Genomic DNA, 16161 nt, shown 5'->3' on the forward strand with positions numbered 1-16161 from the left:
TTGATGCAAATCGTGGGTATTCATCCTTTCTGATGCCTGAGTAATATTCCATTGTATATATGGACCACACCTTCTTTATCCATTCATCTGTTGATGGACATCTCGGCTCCCTCCACAGTTGGCTATTGTGGACATTGCTGCTATGAACAGTGGGGTGCAGGTGCCCCTTTTTTTCACTACACCTGTATCTTTGGGATAAATACCCAGTAGTGCAACTGCTGGATTGAGGGTAGCTCTATTTTCAGCTTTTTGAGGAACCTCCATACTGTCTTCCAGAGTGGCTGCACCAGCTTGCATCCCCACCAACAGTGTAAGAGGGTTCCCCTTTCTCCACATCCTCTCCAACATTTGTTGTTTCCTGCCTTATTAATTTTAGTCATCCTAACTGGTATAAGGTGGTATCTCACTGTGGTTTTGATTTGTATTTCCCTGATGCCGAGTGATGCTGGGAATTTTTTCATGTGTCTGTTGACCATTTTTATGTCTTTGGAGAAATGTCTGTTCATATCTTCTGCCCACTCCTTGGCTTTATACATTAGTAGTATTAGCCCTTTGTCCATATGTTGTAAATATTTTCTCTCCATTTGTCAATTGTCTTGTCACTTCACTCACATTGCTCCTTTGCCACTCGCTTTTGGGAAAAGAATTATGTAATTGAATTTATTATCCTTTTCTTATTTTTTTCCTCTGGATTTCAAGTTATTGTTACAAAGCCTTACTCTGAACTGAGATTAAACAGAAATCCACCAATAGTGTTTTCTAACACCATTATTCTTCAGTATGATTTTAGATTCCTGATTCACTTGAGGTTTATTCATATGTACAGAGTAAGACATAGATTTGATTTTATCTTTTTCCGCATGCCCCCCGCAGTGGTCCCAGCACCATTTATTATAATATCCACCTATGTTTGCTCAGTGATTTGAGTCACCTTTAACATAATACATTTCCATTACTTCAGTTTATCTTGGGGCTTTCTCTTCTATTCATGTATTCACTTGCTAGTGCCAAGATGTCTTATATGAGAGAAGCCTTCTAGTATGTTTTAATGTCTCACAAAACTGATTTCCCTTTTCTAAATACTTCCCTGGCTGTTTTTGCTATTTATTTATTTATTTATTTATTTATTTATTTATTTATTTATTTATTTATTTTTTAAAGATTTTATTTATTTATTTGACAGAGATAGAGACAGCCAGCGAGAGAGGGAACACAAACAGGGGGAGTGGGAGAGGAAGAAGCAGGCTCATAGCAGAGGAGCCTGATGTGGGGCTCGATCCCACAATGCCGGGATAACGCCCTGAGCCGAAGGCAGACGCTTAACCGCCGTGCCACCCAGGCACCCCTGTTTTTGCTTTTTAAATTACTTACAATATTCAGCAATTCTATCCAAGAACAGGGAACGTCCTTCTATTGGCTAAAGTCTACTGTTGTATCTTTCATGAGTGTTGTAAAGTTTTCTTCATGTAAGTTTTTTTTTTTTAATATTTCTTGTTATGCTAAATATTAACCTAAGTATTTAATATTTTTTTGATATTGGCAATCGGGTTTTATCATTATGCCCTGTAACTGGTTATTGAGAGTTAGAGGCTAACTATAACTAGTTAAGGCAGAAAGCTCTTTTTATTGAGGATCTCAAAAATTTCAGTACATGCACATTTTTTTCTTAGGTTATCTGGTGTTCCCCAAAAGCTGTTCTCCCATTTCCTGCCAGGAACATATAACATTGGTTCACTGATACTGATAGTGTGATAGTGTAATAGTGAAAGAAGCTGAGAATCTCATCTTCAAAAGGCAGTTATACTGAATTCTTACCTTTTAAATATACTGTCTCATTCATATTGACAATTATACCAAGTTGCCTAAATAAAAAGCACTCTTGAGGATTTCTGGATCTTTCCTTCTCCATCTCTTCATTCTTCTCCTTCTCCTCTTCCTTTTCATTCTTATTTTTTAAATTTCCAGGACATGTCCTTTTTCCCTGTGGTTATTTTTTCTTGGACTATCATGTCTTTCCATTCTATGCAGTTAATTTTACACATTAGAAATTTATTTTTCTATTATATCTTAATTATTGTTTGTTCCACAGGGGTTTTATTTTTTTGGTACAACTGGGATTACCAGATGTAGCCAAAAAGGAAGGGAGGGAGGGAGGGAGGGAAGGAGTGAGCGAGGGAGAGAGGAAGGGGAAATATTTTATCTGCAACTCTACATACAATTCTAATTTTATAGATTGGCTCTTTTTTTTTTATCCTTTATATTAATAATCTTTTCTTTTTCTTCTCTTTATATATTCTGAATATTCCCAAGTATTTTTTTTTAAGATTTTGCTTATTTATTAGAGAGAGAGAGAGCACAAGCGCGGGATACGGGCAGAGGGAGAAGCAGGCTCCCTGCTGAGCAGGGAGCCCAATATGGGGCTTGAACCCAGGATTCTGGGATCATGACCTGATTAGAAGGCAGAGGCTTAACTGACTAAGCCACCCAGGTGCGCCTTCACAAGTATTTCTTAACATTTATGGTTCAGTGTTTTGCAGCAGCATATCTTCTCTTTACTGACTACTGCCTATTTTAATAATTATCTTCATTTGATTTTGCATTCTTTTAAAGAGCAATATTTTCTGTCTTCATTTTACCGTATTTTCCCCTGATTCCTGATGATCTTGTTTATTGTAACTATCTTCTTCATTCTATTTGTTACCTCTTTATTGTTTTGAAACAAACACACAATTTGTAAAGTGTTAACTCTGTTTCCTGCTATAGATAGTGTGGGTATTCCTTTATCTCCCTGAGTTTTCAGAGTAATGCTTTCTTTCCCTCATATTTCAGGGCATTTCAGTAAATTATTGTTGTTACTACTTTCTAGTTATATATTTAAAAATGAAGAGCATTATCCACATATGGTAAATTTATAGGTGAGTATAATATGTGAAATACTTTTGCTTCTCCTAACTGTCCAGTCGAGTGAACACGGATTCATTTCTTTTTTCTTTTTTTTTTAAAGATTTTATTCATTTATTTTACAGAAAGACACAGAGAGACAGGGAACATAAGCAGGGGGAGTGGGAGAGAGAGAAGCAGGCTTCCTGCTGAGCAGGGAGCCAATGCGGGGCTCGATCCCACAATGCTGGGATCATGACCTGAGCCGAAGGCAGACGCTTAACGACTGAGCCACCCAGGCACCCCCCGATTCATTTCTTTTTCAAATTAAAATTTGAAGGACAGTACCTCGCTTCATTTCCAATGTTTTTCAGTCACTTATGTGCAGATTACAAAGAAATATTCTTCTAGAGCTTTTAGAATTTCTGATTATGACAGAATTAAATACAGCCTGTAGTTCTTTGAAATACTTTGACACAAAAATCACCCCCATCCAAGTCTGAGTGATATTCCTGAAACTTTACTGGGTAAAAATACACTAATCAACTATAAATTACAGGAGGGCTTGTGTCACCAATCAGTCTTTTCTTTCCAAAACCATATTGCATTCTTAGAGTTGTGATTTCTTTAAAGTTTTTATTTAAATTCCAGTTTGTTAACATACAGTGTAATATTAGTTTCAGGTGTACAATACAATGATTCAGTACTTCCATACAACACATGGTGCTCATCACAAGTACACTCCTTAATCCTCATCACCTATTTCACACCCCCTACCTCCCCTCTGGTAACCGTCAGTTTGTTCTCTATAGTTAAGAGTTTGTTTCTTGGTTTCTCATTCTCTCTCTTCCTCTCCCCCCCTTTAGTCCTTTGTTTTGTTTCTTAAATTCCATATGAGTTAAATCATATCGGATTTGTTTTTCTCTGACTTATTTCACTTTGCATAATACTCTCTAGGTCCATTGATGTTGTTGCAAATGGCAAGATTTCATTCTTTTTTTATGGCTGAAAAATATTTAATTGTATATATATATATACCGCATCTTCTTTATCCATTCATAAGTTGATGGACACTTGGGCTGTTTCCATACTTTGGCTATTGCAGATAATGCTGCTATTAAACATCAGGGAGCATGTATCCCTTTGAATTGGTATTTTGTATCCTTTGGGTAAAGACCTGGTAGTACAATTGCTGGATCATAGAGTAGCTCTATTTTTCACTTTTTGAGAAACCTCCATACTGTTTTCCAGAGTGGCTGCACAAGTTTGCACTCCTACCCTCATTGCAAGAGGGTTCCCCTTTCTCTACATCCTCGCCAACACCTGTTGTTTCTTGTGTTGTTGATTTTAACCATTCTGACAGGTATGAGGTGGTATCTCCCTGCACTTTTGACTTGTATTTCTCTGATGATCAGTGATGGTGAACATCTTTTCATGTGTCTGTTGACCATCTGCATGTCTTCTTTGTTAAAGTGTCTATTCATGTCTTCTTCCCATTTTTTAATTGGAATATGGGTTTTGGGGGTACTGAGTTTTAGACGTTCTTTATATTTTTGATATGCCTTTTGCAAATATCTTCTCCCATCCCATAGACTGCCTTTTAGCTTTGTTGATTGTTTCCTTTTCTGTGCAAAAGCTTTTTATTTTGATGAGGTCCCAATAGTTTAGTTTTGCTTTTGCTTCCCTTGCCTCAGGAGACATATCTAGAAAGAAGTTGTTATGGCCAATGTCAAAGAAGTTATTGCCTGTGTTCTCCTCTAGAATTTTTATGGTTTTAGGTCTCATATTTAGGTCTTTAATACATCTTGAATTTATTTTTGTGTATGGTGTAAGAAAGTGGTCCAGTTTCATTCATTTGCATGTAGTTTTCCAGTCTTCCCAACACCATTTGTTCAAGAGACTGTCTTTTTTCCATTAGATATTCTTTCCTGCTTTGTTGAAGATTAATTGACCATAGAGTTGTGGGTTCACTGCTGAGTTTTCTATTCAGTTACATTGATCCAGGTGTCTATTTTTGTGACAGTACTATACTGTTCAGATCACTACAGTTTTATAATATAACTTGAAATCCGAAATCTTGATGGCTCCAGATTTGTTTTGCTTTTTCAAGATTGCTTTGACTATCTGGGGTCTTATGTGGTTCCATACAAATTTTAGGATTCTTTCTCTTGTTCTGTGGAAAATGTTGTTGGTGTTTTGATAGGGATTGCATTAAATGTGCAGGTAGCTTTGGGTGGTATAGGCATTTTAACAATATTTGTTCTTCCAAACCATGAGCATGACATGTCTTTCCATTTCTTTGTGTAATCTTCAATTTCTTTCATCAGTGTTTTATAGTTTTCAGAGTATCAGCCTTTCACCTCTTTGGTTAGGTTTATTTCTAGCTATCTTATGATTTTTAGTGCAATTATAAATGGGATTAATTCCTGGATTCCTATTTCTACTGCTTTATTATTGGTGTATAGAAATGCAGCATATTTCTTTAGGCTGATTTTGTATCCTACAACTTTACTGAATTTGTTTTTAGTTCTAGCAGTTTTTTGGTGGATTCTTTCAGATTTTCTATACAGAGTATCATTTCATCTGCAAATAGTGGAAGTTTGACTTCTGCCTTGCTGATGTTGATGCCTTTCATTTCTTTTTGTTGTCTGATTGCTGTGGCTCAGACTTGCAGGATTATGTTGAATAAAAGCGGTGAGAGTGGACATCCTGTCTTATTCCTGACCTTAGGGGAAAAGCTCTCAGGTTTTCCCCATTGAGGATATTAGCTGTGAATTTTCACATTTGGTCTTTATTATGTTTGAGGTATATTCCCTCTAATCTACTTTGTTGATGGTTTTTATCATGAATGGGTATTTACTACGCCAAATGCTTTCACTGCATCTATTGAGAGAAGCATATGGTTCTTATCCTTCCTTTTATTAATGTGGTGTATCATGCTGATAAATTTATGAATATCGAACCAGGATACTTGCAACCCAGGAAAAGATCTCACGTAATCATGATGAATGATTTATGTTGATTTATGATGTTTTAATGTTTTGTTGGATTCGGTTTGCTAATATTTCTTTGAGAATTTTTACATCCATGTTCATCAGGAATATTGGCCTGTAGTTAGTTCTCTGTTAGTCGGGTCCTTACCTGGTTTTGGTATCGGGGTAATGCTGGCCTCATAGAATGGAGTTGGAATTTTCCTTCCTTTTCTATTTTTTGGAATAGTTTGAGAAGAACAGGTATTAATTCTTTAAATGTTTGGTAGAAGTCATCTAGTTCTGGACTTTTACTTGTTGGGAGATTTTTGATTACGGATTCAATTTCTTTGCTGGTTATAGATCTGTTCAAGTTTTCTATTTCTTCCTGTTTCAGTTTTGGGTAGTTTATGTGTTTCTAAGAATTTATCCACTTCTTCCAGGTTGACCAATTTGTTGGCATGCAGTTTTTCATACTATTCTCTTATAACTGTTTGTATTTCTGTGGTGTCAGTTGTTATTTCTCCTATCTCATTTGTCATTTTATTAATTTGGGTCCTTTCTCTTTGGTAAGTCTGGCTAGAAGTTTATCAATTTTATTGGTTTTTTCAAAGAACCAGCTCCTGGTTTCATTGATCTGTTCTACTGGGTTTGTTTTTTTAGTTTCTATATCATTTACTTCTGCTCTAATCTTTATTTTTTCCCTTCTTCTACTGGCTTTAGACTTCATTTGTTTTTCTTTTTCTTGCTCCTTTAGGTGTAAGGTTAGGTTATTTATTTGAGATTTTTCTTACTTCTTGAGGTAGGCCTCTATTGCTCTACACTTCCCTCTTAGGACCATTTTTCCTGCATCCCAAAGATTTTGGACCATTGTGTTTTCATTTTCATTTGTTTCCATGTATGTTTTTTATGTCTTCTTTGATTTCCTGGTTGACCCATTCATTGTTTAGTATCATGTTTAAACTTTACAAATTTTTTCTTGTGGTTAACTTGTAGTTTCTAGTGTTGTGGACAGAAAAGGAGCATGATATGATTTCAATTGTTGTATTTGTTGAGGCCTGTTTTGTGACCTAATATGTGATCTATTCTGGAGAATGTTCCATGTACACTTGAATGTGTATTCTGCTGTTTTAGGATGGGATGTTGTGAATGTATCTGTTAAGTCCATCTAATCCAGTCTGTCATTCAAAGCCCTTGTTTCCTTGTTGATTTTCTGCTTAGATGATCTGTCCATTGATATAAGGGGGAGTTATAGTCCTCTACTATTATTGTATTATTAGTGATTAGTTCCTTTATGCTTGTTGTTAATCGTTTTATATATTTGTGTGCTCCCATACTAGATACATAAATATTTACAATTGTTACAGGTTCTTGTTGGGTTGTCCCCTTTATCACTGTAGAATGCCCTTCTTTGTCTCTTTTTTTAATGCTTGTTTTAAACTCTAGTTTGTCTGATATAAGTATTGCTACTCCAGCTTTCTTTTGACATCCATTTGTGTGATAAATATTTCTCCACCCCCTCACTTTCACTCTGCAGGCACCTTTAGGTCTAAAATTAGTCTCCTATAGGCAGCATATAGATAGGTCAGAAATAACAGAGGCAAGAGGTTGCAGGACAAAATAATCAGAAAATTGTTCACAATGCAGTAAACCAGGATGTCATGGTTCCGTTTGTTCAAATTCTTCATATTTTAAATATTTGAAAAACTATTCCTCTTATGTCTTTTGTCTTATTTTTCGCATGATTATAGAGAACACTTCAAAGAACACACAAAAAATCATTTTTTTACAAAATACTCTTCTGTAGATAAATATTAAAGTTAAATTTGTAAATGTGGTAGTGTACATATCCTTGAAAAGTTCATATTAATTTTTCTATCTATTTGACAAAAAGGTAAGCTTTTCGGAATTCATGGTACAGATGCCAATTTGAAAAAAAACAGATCTCAACATCTATTAAATAGTCTATAATATTTTGAAGTCTTCACTTGCTTTATGTAACACACTTTAAAGGTAATTAATTTTTAATTACTTTGTTATTTTTTATAGAATAAATGTGTTCATTATAACATTCATACCAGATTTCATTTAAATTAAATTAACTAAATTAATTTAGTTTAATAACAGAACTAGAGTTATCTAACTACCCTCCATTGACTGAAAACAACTGGAGCCAGGACAAGTAGAAAAAGAACCAGTTTTGTGAAGATGTATTTGGATGAACTAAAGGGTTGTACATAGGAATTAGCGAGACAGCAGGCCCAAACCACCAAGGGCAATGACTACACCTAAAGTGACCATATAAGTAAGTGTCTGTTTGGTCCCTGGGAGAGATGATCAAGGAACAGTAGGAAGCAAGAAAGATACACCCCAGGAAGAAAGAGAGTAGAGGCATTTTGTGTCATCAGTGCTATGTTCCCTCGTGGGAGGCTGGATCCGTATTCAATCTTGGCATAGGGAAAACAATATGGGCTCCCTAGGGACATAGCTTTTATAAACATCAATGGGAAGGGACTGGCTGATCATCCTGTAATGAAAGACAGCCAGCCAACTCTTTTAATTGTCAGAAGCTAAGCGTGACTTCTGTCAGTAGGTTTCAAGACTGTTTAAAGAACTCCTGCTCAATCGGTTTAGAACTCTTAACTTAGGAAGAGAGTTTATCCAGTTAGTGCAATCAAAAAGGTTCAGTTCAGGGTGAATTTTGCTCCAGAAGGTAAATTTGGCCATGGGGGAAACTCTCATATGGTCAGGGATAGAGTCAAGTCCCCTGGCTTATTTGGCTCAGGTACTTCTTGCACTTTATATCTTAAACAGTCAAATCTCGGAACACCTGCTGTATATTTAATGGAACCCATGTGACCACTGAACATCCTTAAAGTAGGTTTTAAAAAATTAATATGCTGCAATGAAGACGAATTTTTTTCTTCAGATATTATTAGATTTTTTTTTTCCCTTTCTTTCTAAGGCTTCTAATTATCCTTTTGAGGATCTGCACTTTGAATTTTTGGAAATGTCTTAATGTAATTACACAAAATTTGATTTATTATACTATATTTTGACCATAAATAGCTCTCTTACATAATACTTAGAGTTGAGAATATTAGAACCTATAAACGTAATTAATAAGTAGATAATTTTAATACGTTGCAATGGACTTCTGACACATAACACAATTTATCTGTGTGAAAACTATACAATTGACTTTTATTTTTAAACTTTCTATAAAAACATTGAGACTCAGATGATTTTCTTTGGGTGTTTATGAAATTATTTTGATAATAGTGGATAAGTGATAGAAGTGGATAAATATTTTTGTAAAATTAAGGAGACGAATATGTAAAGTTTTGGGTTTTCTTTCTTTCTTTCTTCTTTTCTTTTTTTTTGGTATGTCTTTCATTGCAACCAGGAGTTAGATAATGCATGGGTCTCCTCAGACCACTAATTATGAGAAGACTTTTTGGTGGATGACTACTTTGAATTAATAAAAATAAAGGCATTTTTGTTTACATTTTGGAAAGTTCCAAAAAATAAACGATACTTCTCCTGGACAATTAGGTTTTTATGGACAAATAAAAAATAAATAAGCCCGAAATCTAATTTTATCCCAAAGTTTCAACTTTTAACTCTTACCAATTATTAATTAGCCCAACTAATTATGTTGTTATCATTTTGTCTCATTTTCCCTGCCCACACTCTGGGAAATTTCAGAGTAAGTAGAAAAGTGGCTATGTGAGAGAAATAAAAAAGATAACTGGATACACGTGTTCCAGAATAAAAGTGTGCTTCAGGTAACACGTGTAGGACTTTGTTTAGAAAATATGTCTTTTAAATTCCAGATTTTAGAAAAATAAAGTAAGATTCACCTGAGGCATATAGTTAAAATATCAGGAATTCACAACAGTTTCTTTTTCCTCTGTTTTTTATATCCATTCCGGCAGCAGCAATTCAGTAGATAGAAATGAAAAAAACAGTGAAAGTCGCCTTTTACTTATATGCCAGAACTGCCATGTTATCAGCAGGTCTGTGGTTAGGATGCATGACGATTACTTTTAGCTTTGATCTGTGCCCTCCCCAAATAAACTGCATGTAAAAGAGTTTTTGTTGTTGTTAGCGATCAGTTTTAGAAAAATTGGCGAAATGAAAACACATCATTAATGCTAGAGTGGAGGGGTATGAATCATAATTTTACTGTAATAGAAATAAAAGGATAATAAATATTTGATTAAAAACATTTACACTTAAGATACAGAACTGTTGTTTTAGTTAGTGTTGCACAGGCAAATTAACTCTCAATTATGCATAATGGCAGGGACTGGATTAGTCAGGCCAGGGTAACAAATCAAGTGCCTGGGTTTTACTTACTTACTTACTTACTTATGTATGTATGTATGTAAGTATGTATGTATGTATCAGAGAAAGAGCGCGAGCCCAGAAGCCAGGAAGAGTGGCAGGCAGAGGGAGAAGCAGGCTCCCCGCCGAGCAAGGAGCCTGAAGCAAGACTTGATCCCAGGACCCGGGGATCATGACTTGAGCGGAAGGCAGATGCTTAACCAACTGAGCCACCCGGGCATCCCTAAGTGCCTGGGTTTTAGAATGTCATTAAGAGCTACTGCCTCTTTGAAACTATGGATTAGAAAAATGCAAAACTATTACAACATCTACTAAAAAAAACTAAAATCAAGGCTCCTCGAAGAGTGAAATGTTGTCATCATCAGTTTAAACAGATAAGGCTTGGGTTTTGTAGCCAGAAATGCGGAAATTTTGATCTACTCTGTGTTCTCCCAGACTTTTTTAATACAAACTGTAATAGGCATGGAATAGTTTGATTTGGATGCTGACTAATTTCTCTTTCCTAAACGATCCTCTGGAGGAAATTCTAAATAAAAAAGGAAGGGCCAATAAATAAGAACAAGAACGGTGAAAAAAAAGGGAACCAAGGGGCCTAGATCATTTTCAAAATATACAACCTGGCAAAACCCTAAGTAGAGGATTGAAGATTCTATGTTTCAAGCAGGGTAAAGAAGAGAAACAACTTTTTTAGTTAACAGCAAAGCCTTTACAATGAAGGGAGTCTAGGAAACGCTGAGGAAATTTGAGAGCTGGGTCGTCGTGAGAGAGTTTATGTAAGAAAAGGTTTGGAGCAGAGAATATATAATGATATACTATATTTATATTCAGTAGTGCATAGAGTATACGTTTGATATTATAGATATATATAAAATGCATGTTTGCATATTTTTCAAATTTATGAAAATTTTTTAGAAAGAAAAAAATGGACTTGGGCTTTAGGTTTGTGAGACCACAAATACTGGAGATGACGTTGAGGAAATTCTGGGTTAAATTGTTGATGCAAAGGAATCAGTGACACCAGAATGGTTGTTCTTGAAAACAAATATGATCATACAAGTTTCCTCCTGTGACACTTATTACACATCTAGTGACTAAAGCAGGCATAAAAGACAATCTGTCACAATGCCCTATCAATGAAATCCAAATCTCTGGTAATGGGAACAATAAGTATTTTCCTCCTTTGAATTATAAAACACAGATGCTAAACCCTCACCAAAAATGTCTAAGTTATTCTACAGATTATTGTGCCCTTATAACCTACTCACAGGCCAAACAATAGAACTCTTGTCAGTCTCACCCCAGAAACCCTTCCATATGCCCCATCCAGATCACAACCCTTTGTATCCCACCAAAGTCGCCACTGCCTGACCTGCATCCTAATCACTTCTCTGCATTTCTTTATAGTTTTATCACCCAAGACTGCATTCTCGACCCTATAATTTGGTCTTTCTCATCTTAAAAGAACTCTTTCGTTTCTTTACAATTTACCTGTAAATTGTACCCGAACAACTAGAGACTGAAAAAAAGATTCCAATTCGATAATTTCTCTTTCTCTATTATTAGGTTGTCCAGTAATTAAGTTCACACAGGAAATGTAAAATAAATTCTTGATTCTTTCCCTTCATTTATCAGTTTTCAAGATAAAGAACTGTTTCCCTATCATCTCAATTAATTTGAGGTACTCACAGATGATCCAAGCGCATTTGTTAGGTTTCACAGCTTACGTTCCCTCTAAGAAGGTCAGATCTTCTCATCTTTGGGAAGGAGGAGCGTCTTCAGATTAACTCGAGTCCTTCTGACCTGACCTGAGCTTTGATAACTTCCTTGAAATTTGACATAATAAAATGTTCCAGGCTCATCTTGTGCATTTCCTGACCTAGGCCTACGAGGAGATGTTTTCCCAAGAAGGCCTGTTTTGTTTATTTGTAATACTATTTTAAGAACACCATCTGTGTACAAGGGATGCTCAGGGCTCCCTGGCTGGTTATCGTTTCTAGCCCTCTTGGGTGGACAGGGCTAGTAAATACAGACACGGATATACCATATATACATGATAAACTGCTTCATGATCGCAGAATGACTCTTCCAACTCCAATTCTGTAATAGGTCATTTATTATTTACCCTCTTTTACATAATATATGGGTCTTCTTTCTTCCAAACCAAGAATCATCATTTTCCAGGGCCTAAGGGATGTACATTTCGAATAACTGTTTGTTTACTTTATCCTACCTGGGGATCACAACAGTCTCAGAATAGCGAAGAAGTAATAACACCACAAACATAAGCCACTGTGTGCATACTAGCCACTATACTCTACGCTTTCTCCTTTCCAATCTTTTTAATTTTAGTTCTCCAAATAACTGTATGTCTAATGCTCCTCGCAAGTCTTTGTGCCGACATCTGTCTACTCATTTGGCTGCCTAAAGCGCGTTCTCTGGTAGATTCCTCAGGAAGCTCTCATAGGAAAAATATCCTCTGAGTCGCTACATGTTGACGATAGTTTATCTATACCTTTTCTACTTGAGAATCTGTCTCCATGCATACAAAATTCTTGGCTCACATTTAATTTCTTTGAGTATTTTGAATATCTTAGTCTATTTTCTTCTGGCAAAAAAAAAAAACACTGTACGAAAAAGCGTGATAATAATCTAACTTGCTGAAGTTAATAACTTTAAATGCAGGGAGGTCAGCAAACAGCAAGAGCTTTATTCTTTGTACAGGGCTATTAATATAGGAACATGACCCAGTATTTTGAACACCTGCAGTGAACTGTGTGCTCTACGGGTGATATCTTAATATTATATTCCCACTCTTTCAAGGTGTCTGTTTTAAGCCAATTGATAAAAGAGGCCTTTGATGCTCATGTAAACGTTTTATCATAAAACTGGGGAATTGGAATTCAACACAGGTCTGCTTACCACTAATGCCAAGATCAGCCTACCAGGCTATGCTGTTCTCTTGACAAGTGACTTCATGCTCTGTTTTGCTTGGAAGAGTCCCAATTTATGCCTGTTGTCTTGTAATAATTGCTAATAGGAGACCCATTCACTCTAAAATTTCCTTTTGAAAGGTAAATTATACATGTAGTCACACTATTTCTTGACTATCTAATGATGGACTCGGCTTTATGTCCTTTAATAAACACATGAGAGCACATGAACTTTTATATTTTCAGTGCCTACTCTTCGTCTCTTGCTGTGTCTATAGATTTGTGGCACTGCCATCCTGGTATACATTGCTACTGAACGTTCTTACGAATTTAAATCTTCCAGAACTTAAAGGCAAAGAAAAACAAAACACTCTTCTGCTTATTTTAGAAGTGACAACCTTTCTTTCTTATGTGGTCCAAGTCCTACCCTTCTGACTATCCCTTGTTGGAGGAAACTACTTCTTTTAATACAGAAATCATGAGGTTTCTGCTTGGTAAAAAGGTAAAAATAGGGGCGCCTGGGTGGCACAGCGGTTAAACGTCTGCCGTCGGCTCAGGGCGTGATCCCGGCGTTCAGGGATCGAGCCCCACATCAGGCTCCTCCACTATGAGCCTGCTTCTTCCTCTCCCACTCCCCCTGCTTGTGTTCCCTCTCTCGCTGGCTGTCTCTGTCGAATAAATAAATAAAATCTTAAAAAAAAAAAGGTAAAAAAACCATTTTGCTGTGATACCAAACACTTTATTATTTATGTCCTCCTTGTGGACACTAAATTCTACTGGTATGAATGGTGAAACATGGTATGGGTTGAGAATCTGATGACATGTGGTCAATCAATTTAAGTTCCCAAGAAAGAGATGATAGGTCTGTGAGGGTCCTCCAGGGAAGCAAGATCCTGCATTAATGGACAGGACCAGGAGACAAGGGAGGAAAATGTCACCTGAGCTCCCACCCTCTGGAAGCTAATGGCAATTTCAGAAACTCATATGCTGCTGTGGTTTTGTGAAATGTAATGAGAAGGAAAGCCCTGAGGTGCTGTTGCAAGACCGATAACATCAGAATTTGCTTGCCCAGAGAGATCCTGTCACAAATCTAAATGGGACCAAACAGACACCGGATGCCAGACTCCATTTTCTGAATGTAAGCACTGTGCCGGGGAATAGGCGGCTTGCCATATGTACCACTCATTATATGTATTATTTTCATACTTTTAGGAGGTAAGAGGTTTATATCATTATTCAGTTACTTTAATCTTAAAGTAGTACACACTCATTAAAATATATTCAGAATAGAAAGGTATATTTTAAAAAGTGAAACTGCCCCAAATCCATCTTCTCAATTGCTAACCAAATTATACAGATGTAACCACTATTAATATTTCAAGTGTATCCTTCCAGAGACTTTGTAAGCATACTTAATATACTAATATTTGTCATTAACAAATTTTTTTAAATATTTTTTTCAGCAATTTGATCTGTTTTTTTTTTTTCTTTTTCTCTAGTAGAAATTATATCAAGAATAACACATCATGTCAGCATAGACACAACTGCTTTGGGGTATTTTTTAACAGCTACACATTATCTCACTGTTTGAATATGCTAACACGCATGTAACAAGACCCCCTTCCTTTTGGACTTAGGTAATTTCCACTTTTTTCCTTCAGTTCTGTCTTGAATGTCCTTGTGTCGTCTCTTTGCACACCAACTTTTATATTTTCTCTATTAGTTAGAGTTGAAATGTGGTACCCATTCTTGTTTAATTTGCATTTTTCATTATGAATAAGGTAGACCATATTTTCTTGTATTTACTATTCTTAGAGCAATGTGGAATAATGGTTAAATACTCAAGCTTTGGAGCTATACTGCGTACATCTCAACTCTGCTATAAAACAGCTGTGTGATCCCATCCTAGTAACTACTCTATCTCACAAGCTGTGTCCGTGAGAGCTGAAATAAATCCTCTTGCTTCAATCCTGAAAAGTTTCCTTAGGCGTATAGTCTCCATAAGCAGGAACTACTCTACATGGCATCAGAAATATATCTATTCATTTTTTCTGCCCATTGTCTGAGACTATCTAACATAGTCTGGGTATATGACAATGGGTAGCAAATGCTCTTCATCTTACACACCAAGGTCATATTTTAACTCTGAGCAATACAGAAGTAAAATATCTTAGGATCAAAGGTGCTTACACTTAGATAAAAAAATGACAGTTGACCAAATACACAATTCATGTTTTGATTTACAAAATATGTAGTATATACTATACAAATACAGAATTAAAAAAAATGAATTTATACATATACATGTATATATACACACATACAAATGTCTACATTGTTTTGTTTGAACTATTCTATTGTTGTTGATCATGTTATCTTCTTTTAGTTATGGGAAAAGTCTGCTTGCAGATGACTACATCTCAAAAAGACTTCTGTAAAGTTATTTCACTTTATAACATTTCAGGAGCTATACAGTATTTGTAGGTCATCAAGGTATATCCTTATTAATGTTTTCAGTTAGTTGAAACATTTCTCCTTCCTCACTGCTATGCTTTTCCCAAATTAGTGTGTGTGTGTGTGTGTGTGTGTGTGTGTGTGTGTGTGTGTTTAATATCCTTTACCTCTTATCTACTAAGTGGAAAAAATTATCTCCATAAATTTGCCGCAGAAACCGGTAGGCGTATGATGATGTGCCAAGATAGAGCTCCTACACTTCAGCTTTCGCTAGCTTTTGTACACAGCACACCTGTTCGTACCTCAACCACTTTTTAATTCCTTTCTCAGGCCCTTACTTCCCCCACATCAGGATTCCCAATCACAAAGACACTGCTCCTTAATTAGAATATTGTTGTGTTTAGTTTTTTCGGTCTGACTGGCACCATCACATACCAGTTATTTTTGGCAGTATATGTTCTGTTTACCATTCAAGGTAGAAGGACCAGAGAACACAAAGCTTCCCATTGTTGCCTACTCTGCCCTCCGATGAAATAACATTAATACAAGTTATGGCAATTTACCGACCAACAAAACTG

This window comes from Ursus americanus, chromosome 17, assembly GCF_024610735.1.
Source record: "Ursus americanus isolate L20-20 chromosome 17, mUrsAme1.1.p, whole genome shotgun sequence".
In the NCBI taxonomy this organism is placed as follows: domain Eukaryota; kingdom Metazoa; phylum Chordata; class Mammalia; order Carnivora; family Ursidae; genus Ursus; species Ursus americanus.